We start from the raw sequence: 12221 nt of genomic DNA, 5'->3' as shown, positions 1-12221 counted from the left end.
AGACAATAATAACAGCATAGAGCCAGACAGGAAGATCAGTGATGGTCTCAGGTCGAAGATCTACCTGACGGTCATCCAGCTGGTTGCACTCTATGGAGCTGAATGCTGGCCGGTGACAAGAGAAGCTGATTGTCACCTTGGTGTCATGGGGACAAAGATGCTGTGTTGGATCAGTGGTATCACTCATTTTGACCACGTCTGCAACGACAAAATCCGGCAGCAATATGGCGTCACTCCAATCACCAACAAGTTGAACTAAGCCCGGCTTCAATGGTACGGCCACTTTCTGCATGCCAACAGCGATATGCTGGTGCAGAAGGGCCGTCAGTTGGAGGTCATTGGCAAATGATCAAAGGGCTAATCAAAGCAGCACAGGCTTGACACACTGTACGGTGACATGAAAATCACTCGCCTACATCCAGACCAAGTCTGCCATAGAAAGAAATGGCAACTCCAATCCAAAATAGCGGACCCTGCCACCACATGAGACAAATACTAAAAAAGAAGAAGAAGAGCCAGACAGGAACCTATTGCTTCCTTGGCTCACCTGGGCTGAACTCTGGCTATTATAAGGGTGTTACTGTAGCACAGCAGCAATGCCCAGTGACTCTTTCACCCTGAACCTGCTCTAGTTGTGCAGGAAATAAAGTGCTTGAGCCCTGGTGCCAGAGCCTCCAACATCTTACAATATCATCTATGTGGACTGGCAGCAGATTTTTAGGATTTCAGACAGGAGTATTGCTCAGGTCAGCTGGAGATACCAAGGGCTGAAGCTGAGACTTTCTGCATTCCATAGGTTTTCTACCAGAGGGCTGTCCCCTTATAGCAGGGGTCTCCAAACTTTTTGGCCAGAGGGCCGCATCAAATATCTGGCAAGGTGTTGGGGGCTGGTAAAAAATTTAAATATAAAATGTATATAAATAGAGATGGAACTTAGATGAGTGAATAAATGAATGAATGGGCTCATTCATTCAACCTCTCTGGCCCTTAGAATACCCTCCAGATGCAACCAGAGACAGTTCCAGTCATGTTCAGCCAAGTGGGCCAGAGACTTTCAGGGGACAAGAAGCTGGCCATGGGCAGGATAGAAGCTTGCTGTGGGCCGCATCTGGCCCCCGGGCCGGGGTTTGGAGACCCCTGCCTTATAGAGTTTTCTGTATACAAGGGTGTGCATGTGTGTACATTCAATCAATGTAAGCCCCCACCCGCTTGCTATTCACTAGTTTATTTGCTGTCTACAAGAAGCAACATGTCTCACAAGGATGAATTACATGGTCTGCAGTAATTTTCATAGGGTGTTCTACTCGTACTGTAAATAATAAAATCAAGTCCAGTTTGGGAATTAAGGGCCCAATCCTAATCAACTTTCCAGCTCTGATGCAGGCACAATGCAGCCCTGAGGTAAGGGAACTAATAATTCACTTATCTTGACTTATCTTCCATGACTGCTTCCCCCATCACAGGATGCAGCACACACCCATTGGCACAGCTGCATCAAGTAGGACAGAACTGGGCCCTAAGATTCCTTGGGTTAAAAAAAAACTTCAGAAATGATCTCCTTGGTTTACTTCCTGGAGACCAGACCACTGCATTCTAAAAATGTATTAAACAAAAAATAGAGTAAAATAGAGTTTTGATTGGTTAAAGGCAGAAGCATATAATACAGCAACATTCTATTGTGAAAACTATTCAGTAAGAATGCAGTGATTACATAAATGAAGCAAGCAGTCTGTGAACAATTATTTTTCTCATTGTTTAAAGCCATTTCTGCCCAATGTTGCATATGTGCAACAGGGACCAAATGTGTATACCTGTGGGCCAGACAAAAATGGGTTAACTAATGTTTATTTATTTAAGCCAGGGGTGGCCAACCTTTCAACTTTAGGGCTCCTAGACTTTTAACAATTGTGTAGAATAGGGAATTTCAGCAGGTGCAGCTTCTCGGATGCAGGGCCTCTGAGAGGAATTTTATCAAAGTTTCTTTTGGGCCCCTTTGCAAAGTGAAACAAAGTGAAACTGAGTTATCAAAAGATAAACAGAAACAGAGTTATCAAAAGATAAAACAGAATTTTATCAGGAGATACAAAGTTTCTTTTGGGCCCCTTTACAGAGTGAAACAGAGTGATAAGGGTGGTGTCGGGTAAGCAGAGTGGGGGTAGGGAGGGACAAAACAGGGTGGGTGAAGGGTGGAGACAGCTGGAAAAGGCTTTAGAACCCAGGTCTACCCGCCCTTGTGGGATCAGCAGCTAGATACAGTAATGCAGGAAAGCAAACACACTCCTAAGTCTCGCTAAAATATTTTAAATATAGAAAATCATGCAGAAAATTAGCATCATCATATTTAGGCTCATACTAGAATGGAACATGTCCTATGTGTACCAAAACTTGCTTCTGCAGCAGCTGTAGTCTTGCAGCTGTGTCCCTGAGCTCCTATACACTCCTTCTTGATAAGCAGATCCACAAGCCAAAGATATACTGTAGCCAGTGGCTTCGCTAGGGGAGTGCAGAGGGTGCAGGCCGCACCGGGGGGGGGACGTGCCCCGGGGACACACATGCTAAAATCGCGGCTTTAGGAGCTACCCCATTGTGCCATACACTGTTGGATGCGGAATGTCCAGTGGAGTGCAATGCAAAAAACAGAATTGAAATAGCTCCTTTCCTTCAAAGGTTATGGCCATAACACTGGAAAGAAAAAATGCTTGGAGCCCTATGAAAAGTGAAAGGGAGCTGTATCATGCATTTACTCATGAGTAGGAGTACTTGCCATAGTCCGTGGGAAAGGGCAGGCTGAAAGGAATCCAAGGACACAAGAATGCTCCTGATCCAATGAATGCAGTCCCCAGAAACACCCGAGAAGGAGGTTCCCCCTCCCAGCTGCAAGTCTATTGAGCCCTATGGAAAGCGAAGCAGCCTCACAGTCGTGTTTACTTATGAGTAGGCAGACATGCCTTGGCTGGTGGTCAGGCCAGGCAAAGGGGAATGAGAGGACACCAGAATGGTCCCGATCTGATGAAGCTGGAGTGCAACAAATGCTCCAGATGGCAGTCTCCCCCCTCCCCCAATAAAACAACAAAAAAGGAAGCTTGAACTGGTAAGGGGCATGTTTTGTATTTTGCACTTGTAAAGCCTGAAATAGAAGAACTTTAAACTGGGCACTGGGGAGGGCTGGAAATCTCACTGATTCTTGGGGAAGGGGGTATTGAAGGCAGACTACAGAGTAAGCTCCATTGACCACTATGGGACTTACTTCTGAGTAGACATGCATAGGATTGGGCTCACAGGCTGCAGTCCTACCCACACTTTTCTGAGAGTAAGCCATTGACCTCAAAAGGACTTACTTCAGAGTAGATTCACTTGGTGGAACAGGACTGGCTCCCCCTTATTTAATTATTTATTTTATTTTAATTTAATTATTTATAATTTTTTATTTTAATTTGCTTGATGTGGTCACTTCTGGCCATGACATCACTTCCAATGGGTCTTGGACAGATTGTCATTCTGAAAAGTGGGTCCCAGTGCGAAAAGTTTGAGAACTGCTGCAATAAGGTGTTAGTAAGTTGACACGGGGTGTGGGGCAATGATACATCACCACCACCCACCACCTGAGGCGTTGCCCTGCCCACTGCATGGGGTGATGCGCAGGCCTCCCACACCGGGTGACGCCACTGACTGTAGCAGGCCAGTTTCCTCCCAGATTTGCCACTGTGTTATATGCATTACTTGGTCCAACATATATGGCTTGGCAGTAGCTGCAGCTGCACTTTCGTGGATGTGTCCCCAGCATCCCATGCGGGAAACAAGTCTGCATAGATAGGAAAATGTTTAATGCCAATAAAGGAAAATGTAAGATCCCAGGAAATTTCTCCCCCCCCCCCCGGGTTTGGCTCCTGGACCCCCTTTTTGACCATGGACCAGGGTAGAAATTACCCCCCTCTCTTAGGCCCTGCTCGGATGACAACCTGCACCCGCTGATATTCCCACATCTACACATTTGGTAAAGATCCAGGAGCCCTAAAGTTGAAAGGTTGGCCACCCCTGATTTAAGCAATTGATATCCTGTCTTTTGAGTGCTCAGTCCTCCAATAGGGTTTGAGAAGTTTGTAGGAAGTAAGATGGAACAAACATTCTGAGACAGATAAAAAGCACAAAATCCTGAGCAAAGGGTTCCATTGTATTTATTTATGAATTTATTTTAAAATACTTCTAGGCCACCCTTGGTCCCAATGAAGGGACCACCAAGGCATCTTACAGTCCATAATGTTCCAACAGAACAATTAAAAATATCCAATAATAAAAGCAATCAATGCAACAAACAATGAAACAAAAGGCACATAATTTTTGGGATGGGAAGAGGAATACAACACTTCTTGTAGCACTCCAATGAATTATCCTGCAAGCACTTCTATCACCTTTCTGGTGAAGTCATCAACTGAGGTCACTGGAAGGGTGGACTGGGAATGATCAACAGTAACTGACCAACCTACAAATGGAAATACTAAGCAAGCCTTTCTGTCTCATTATCAGAAAGTACAGTGAGAGATGTAGAAAAGTGTTACTTAGAAAAAAAAAAAGCATTAAAAAAAAATTCCAGCATTACAAAACAGAAATGCTGGAGATCACAGGAAGTACACAGTGAGACAATGGACATCGTATTATTAATATTATTATTAGCATCTTTTATTATTTAATTAAATATTTAATTTAAATTAATTAAAATAAATTTAACAATTAAAAAATTAAATATTTAATTTAATTAAATAATTATTTAGTTAAATATTATTATTTAATATTATTATTAGCATCTTCCCCTGGGAGCTGGGGATAAGAATAGGCCCTCAGTCTGGCTGTACTTGTCGTAAGAGGCGACTAAACAGCCACCAGGTAGATGGGACTTGTCAGCCTGGGAAGGCAGCTCATCTGAGAGAAGGAAAACTCTGATCCCAAACCTCCACTGCCTTGTGGCTACATCCAGTTATGGAAAAGGCTTCAGGAGTCAACCTCGAGGCAAAATCCGGAGCCAGAGTCCCTGAGGCAGTTCATGACTGAACACAGTCACGTTCTGGCAACTCCTGCAATGCCACTGGAACCAACCGTATTGGCCTCTGCCTTTCCATTGGACCGTTTCAGCGACGTGGAGAGGGGGGATTGGCTGCATGGGTAACAGTCTATCCCCCATATCTTCTTTACCCAGAAGAGGACACTTTGTTCCAGAACCACCATTCAGAGCGCGATACCATAGTCTTCTGAGACTGAAGGATGCCAACAACGTATTAGCATCATATATAAATAGAATAACTACATTACGCCACTGTGGGGAGGGACAGGCAGGACTCAGGCTGCAATCCTAACCTCACTTTCCTGGGAATAAGTCCCACTGAACACAATAGGACTTACTTCTGAGTAGACCTAGTTAGGATTGTGCCCTCAGTTCCTTTCTCCTTATCTGGTCGCTTCTTAGTGAACATAAGAAGCTAGCGCCTTGCCCTTACGTTCCCACACTGCTGCTGCACACATGCTCAGGAGGAAGACATGTGCAGACAGAGCAGGAAGTGGCAGAAGGCTTGTTGGCATTTAGTGCCAGACTGTAGGTCGAGAGGGATAATCTGCTGTGCGGGCAGCCGAGCAGAGGAGAGGCAGTTGAAGGTGCAGCAGTCTGGTGATGGCGCGCAGGGAGTGGTGGTGGGTGCAGTAGGCTTGCAGCGCCTGCCTCAAAGACAGCTGCTTGACACCTCTTTGTCACATGCAGACTGGTGCTCATACAGATGGCATTTTGGGCGGAGGCACATGTGCTTGCAACACCTCCTCTGCATACAAAGGCACTGTTGGTATCATGCAAAACTCTTTGTCCATCCCTCCATCCATCCATCCCTCCCACCCACTATTTCAACAAAGCCCAATCATGTATGTACAGGCAGGCACTATGTACTACATAGGGACATGGCAGCCTCCAGTGTCGGAAAGTTGAATTGCTCCAAATATGCTAGAAGCTCCTGGGCTAGGAGGGATCCCTTGGTGATCTCATCCCATGTACTGCTGGCGAAGGACCAGGTGACTCTGCAGAGTGTTGTACACAAGGATGAGGGCTGCAGCTAGAGAAAAAAACAAAGCTATGAAGAAACAGTAAATGATCCAGTCTCAACCATATAGTCCAGCATCTTGTGTACATGTGAAATTCTATCTTTTTCCAGCTTAAAAGAGTCCACTTGGGAACGACAGGGTATTTTGCTTTTCTGATTTGTTTTTTCCTGATGATTAAAGCAAACTACTGCAAGGACATGAAATTTGATTGAGAAAAGTTCTCATAGTTGGGGCAGGGGAGAAGATGACAATACAGCATTTGGTTGGGGGGAAATGTCAGACTTTGGATGTTTTGTTCGGCCAGGAAAAAAATCTTCTGGCATCAGGAAGTTGTAAAGGAGCTATAGCTATTGCCTGTTTTACACGCTCAGTTATCCAATAGTAATTGGATACCAATTACTATTTTTGCTTTAAATTCTCTTTTGTTTACATGTTCAAGAGATGAATGGTATATTGGTGGGAGTTGAAAGAAAGTAAAAAACTGATGTAAGATCAGAGGTGTCTGATTCACTTCTCTTTCATTTAATGGCAACAATAGCATCAAATTGTATCTTTATAGTGATTCTTGTATGTGCTCAAACCACTTTTATATACATTATCTCAGTAATTCAACATACAGTACACCACAGTACCATTTTCCCAGTGCTGCAGATGGAGGATGGGCAGTTCAATCATAACCTATGCTGGAACAGGCAGACTGTCTGGCCTGCGATGTATCCAGCGCAGGGTAGGTGCAAACTGGAGCGCAACTTGGGGTAAGATTTTTTACCCCTTACCCCATGTCACACAACAGCCACCCCTATGGTGTTACTCAGATTTGCACCAGTTATTTCACTAGTGCAAATCCGAGCAGCCCATGCAAGACCAACTGAGCAGGGCCAGGTTTAGGATCCAGCCTAAGGTACTAAACGCTCCTGTTCTGCCCTCCTGACACCCTCTCCAACCCCCTGCACTGGCCTCTGTAGGCTGGCGTAAGCATACTGGGTTCAGGTGGTATGAGGCCTGGCCTCCAAGAGCAGATGCACATCTGTATGCTGGCTCAGCTGGCTCTAAAGGAGGTGTGAATGTGCTTTACAGGATGTTAGTAACACTCCTGGGTTCGCACAAAGGACTTGCACTGGCCCATCTCCTCCTCTGGATTGTGCCCTGAGGCTGAGACAGTGGCTTCCTAAGCAAGCCTGTACCCAACATGCTTATGACTATTCTGACATTTGAACCAGAAGACATGTTCATGCTTGTAACTACTATTCTCTCTATGAGGACATAAACAAATATAGAAGCATGACAGCCCAATCCTATCCACACTTTCCTGGGAGTAAGCCCCATTGACTTTAATGAGACTTACTTCTGAGTAGACATAGCTAGGATTGGGCTGTGAGTCAGCAGCCTTTTTCTGCTGGGGGTGAGTTCATCTTTCCCACTCCTTTATTCTTCTCATTACCCATTTACTTGTCTCCAATGCTGGTTTCCTCTTCTTCTTCACCCCTCTTCCATGCCAGAAGTCAGCTAACAGGATTTTGAATGATTTTTTTCAAGCACCTTGCAAGTTTATCTAATTAAAAGTTTGTTTTATACATTATTTGTGTGTGTGTGTGTGTGTGTGTGTGTGTGTGTGTGTGTGTGTGTGTGTGTGTGTATTCAACTTAGAAAATTGCTCTGGGAAGATGGACATGCTCTGTGATATCACAAGACACAACCAATCAGTGCACTGCACAGCTGAACCAGTCTCCTGCACTTGTTCTTGTAGGAAAGATTTTACATCTGACTCAAATGGGATAAATGCAGCTCCAAAGTAGGTTGATCACTCTAGTTATGTTTCTTTGGATGTACTCTAAAGGGAAGAACCATCATTTTTTCTAGCAGAGTTCTGGTGCCTTTAAGAGCTATATGTCAGCAATGTTGACTGAAAATTCAGCAAGTGACACTTTCCACACCATTGTATATTCAGGCTGAGGAAGGCTACACCTGTCAATTCTTTCTGTTTGTCATGCAGCTCTTAAAAGTGCAAGTAACCTGTCAGAATAAGGGCTGAAAAGTTGAAGCCTTACATAAATTCCACAGCAAAAAATAGTATGCCATTCATGACCCAAGGTCATAAGCATCTGAGTTTAAAATCATGTAGCTTGTAGAGGTGTTCTCTCAGCAGAACAGCCCTGAGATAATTAGCTTCTGAATCGTGATTGTAGAAAGCAGCCATGAATGAATGGTTTGTTTACCTTCATTTTCTTAATGATGTTTTCCAGATCCTTGAGCTTCTTTTGGCAAAAGGGAATTTTTCTGGTGATGCTGGATGCCAATAAGCTGATCTCTCTGATGTTGTCTGAAAAATGCTGAAAGCATTTGGCATACTGGCACAGTGTAGTACTAATGGCGTCCTGTGACACAAGAAAGAAAAGGCACTAAGCAGATGCCAACCATCTATTAATACTTTTGCTGACAACAAGAATGGTTTTAATTAAACAACTACTGTACATGCAAAATGGGTAAGGAGAATGCAGTTTTGTTTCAGAAGCATTAGCCACAACATGTTAATGGTCAGTTAGGACTGTCAGCCAGGATAAGACAGGGTTACTATGCCATTAAGCTGAACCTAACTAGCAGGAAGAGGGATTCTGTTTTTCTGTTTTAGAATCCCAGCTTTTTTGTTGCCATGTAAATTGAATCTGTTGCTCTTCAGATCCTTCACACCATCTCGCAATCAAATCAGGGATAATGCTGCTTGGTGGGAGATATTTATTTATTTTGCACATTTTTATACCGCCCTTCCTCCAAAGAGCTCAGGGCGGTGTATGCAGTTGCTCCCCTCCTTTTGTCCTCACAACAACCCTGTGAGGTAGGTGATGCTGAGAGAAAGTGACTGGCCCAAGGTCACCCAGGAAGCTTCGTGGCTACTTAGAGATATTTAGTTCTCTGCCGGAAAATAAGACATTCAATTGAGTTTGCTGCCCAACAATTGGTGTGAGAATTTAAAACAAGACACATGTATAAGCTCTTTATCATTGCTTGGAATTCTGATCTCATGAAAAGTCACTGGTTAAGCAAGCACTGCTATTCCCCCCTTCCATGCTCCATTATGCAATTTCTAACCAGTTGTGGAGGCATGATAATGGTTGCTACATCACATGGCCAAGGGCTACAGATGATTGCCCTTAATGTGCTTGGGGTTATTGTGAGTTTAAGCAGCCACACAAATCTCAAATGGTGATTTGAAACCGCTCAGAAACTCTGCAGATATTATGAAATCCTAACAACAGCTGGCTACGAATTCATTAATTACATACATACATACATACATACATACATACATACATACATACATACAAATTAGGGGTGTTTTTTGTGCAAACTTCTAAAACGTGATTTTTTTCCCCACCCAGACTTTGGACTATCCAATGTTTTGAAAGTTCCTCGCATTATTTATATAAATGACAATTTGCTTGTCTGATTTTTGGATTCTCAGAATGAATGAAAACTTTGCTGTTGAGGTCTGTAAGGCTGCAATCCTATGCACACTCTCCTGAGAGTGAATTAATCAGCGTACTTCTAAGTAAACCTGCATTGGCTTGTGCTGTAAGAGGAGTCCTAGCCAACAGCAACTATCACTCCACTAGGGTAGCTCTCCACCATGCCAAAGACTTCCTTACCAGGCCTGTGGACTGGTCCCTGATGCCATTGTTTCCCAGGATACACACAGGTCCTGTAAATTCCCTGAATCCATAACCTTCATCCTGCAAACACCACAAAGACATGGGCTGTATTTTCAAACTGTCACCGACCAATTTTAATTGTGAAACGAGCTTTAAAAAAAACAACACTTGAAATATAAACATTTCTTACAAATGGAAAAATTAGACTAAATATTTTATTACAGTCTGGTGTTCAGAACTGATGTTGGGGTGTCACAGAAAGTTTAACACAGCAGAAAAAGCATTATAGATACACAACAAATATTGATGGAGTGTTGAGATTCAGTGAAATCCAATACTGTATAAGTACTTTGTACATGAAAACCAGGGATGATGGACTGAGGGGTGAGTTAGTATTAACACTGTTATGGAAGTTGTGCACACCAAAAGACACTAGTACTGGGCTGCATATGGATCCCACGTGTCATGTAGGCAACCTTCAGTCTCGAAAGACTATGGTATTGCACTCTGAAAGGTGGTTCTGGAACAGCATCTAGTGTGGCTGAAAAGGCCGATTCGGGAGTGACAATCCCTTCCACACTGGGAGCAAGTGCAGTCTGTCCCTGGTCTGTCTCCCTGGCTATGGGCCTTCCTTTTTTGCCTCTTTGCCTCAGACTGTTGGCCAAGTGTCTCTTCAAACTGGGAAAGACCATGCTGCACAGCCTTGGATCCCACAACTTGGTAGCATATTTGTGCTTAAATTAATAAGCTAGATGCTTATTTATACCCAACTAGATGCTGATTTGGGTATAAACTAAAGCAGTGACTTAAAAACCAGTTGAGCCAAAATGTCTGGATTTAACATTCCGGTCCTCAGCTTTTGCATTGTGATGATGGAGAAATGTTATGGTTTGTTACTGATGTACTGCATAACAAGAGATCTTTACAGAATTTTCCAGAATTTTTACAGAAATTTTATTTTATGACAAGCCAGTCTTACAGATCTTAAATCTTTGCTCTGCCTGCCATGAATCTCTGCCTGTGATGAAATGCAGAAAAAGGCAGTAAAACAGAAAGGGTTGAAGAAGGTAAATGCTCTTTAAATTGGAAGTGGCCTCACCAGCTCTTCCTTCTTACTGTCTAGGTTTGGGTGCATGGGAGCAACCATTCATTTAGTCAAGTAAAATTTCAAAGATTTATTGCAGATTAATTTAGCCAGACAATAGTTACTCATCCACTCCCCCTTCATCATTTTTACCCTCTGATCATGGATAAAATTCAAGTTTAAGATGTGCCTACTCAACATCTCTTTTTGTTTTTGACTTGCAATATCTCTTTTGAACTTTGTGGTTTCAAGATCCATTCTGCCAGCATCACTATTGTCCTTTTCTTACACCAACTGTTTTGTTATCAGTTTTTATGCTGATTAGAAATATTTTCATGCAACCATTACCTACAAGTCTGCAAGCTCACAAGCTCACACCTCTACAGTCAGCTTGACCAGACTTGAAGCCCATCACAGTCTTTCTTATGATATTAATATTGACAGAGATGACCACTTGTTCTACGTACCACGTAAGTCTTGAGAAGATCCTTCAGACTCTTCTTCAAGTGATTGATCATTGGGATGGCATTTGGCAGCTCTTCTTCGCATGTGGGTCCAGGCACATTGGGGCATCCATGACATAAGCTCCAGAGCACAGTCATCATTGACACCAGGGTTGCAAATTTATGCAGTCCTGTAACAAAATTGGGATTATGTCATCAGAGTTGCCTTTAACTTTGCATTAACTACAAAAGAGACTGGGATGTGAAGAGGACTAAATTCTTAGACTATGGAATGTAACCAATTGGGAGCTGCAAAAGAAACAATTCAGCACAAGATATTTGGATGGGTTGCACAGATAGGTAGGTGTACTGTATTTTCCCAAAATACTAGAGTGACTGATCTGCTTCAATCTGATAGTGATTCAGATTTTCAGCACCAGCACAACTGCAATGCAACCCTGAGGTAAGGGAACAAATGTTCCCATACCTTGAGGAGGCCTCTGTGACAGCCTGCCCACCACAAGATGTAGTGCATGCCCCACTGGCACAGCTGCACTGGCACTGGAAAATTGGATAGGATTGGGCCCAAAATCACCACAAAAGGTGCCTCCCAACATAGCTAACAGGGGTTAAATTATCTGAAAGTTTCCTCCTGACTCCTCCTCCTGCAGAAGTCAAGATTTTGAGTTGAAAGTACTGCTGTCTAACATCCTGTGGTTGAATTATTTTCTGCCTCATTGGACCTTCTTACGACATACCTCTTCTGAAAACAATATTCATTCAAGTAGACAGTCAGTACTCAGAACAGCTTTCTGGGTAGAGACATCATTCAGGAAGTGAATTACAGTATAAGCTTAAGAAAAAAAATTCGACTTCTCCACAAAGTTCAGTAGGCTATGGGTTTTATGCATGTGTATGGCAGTTTTGTTCAGTGCTGCTCAGCATGAGAACAGAAACTCATATATAGCG

The sequence above is a fragment of the Tiliqua scincoides genome, chromosome 1 (assembly GCF_035046505.1).
Source record: "Tiliqua scincoides isolate rTilSci1 chromosome 1, rTilSci1.hap2, whole genome shotgun sequence".
NCBI classification, from domain to species: domain Eukaryota; kingdom Metazoa; phylum Chordata; class Lepidosauria; order Squamata; family Scincidae; genus Tiliqua; species Tiliqua scincoides.
Note: the sequence above shows the minus strand (reverse complement) of the source record.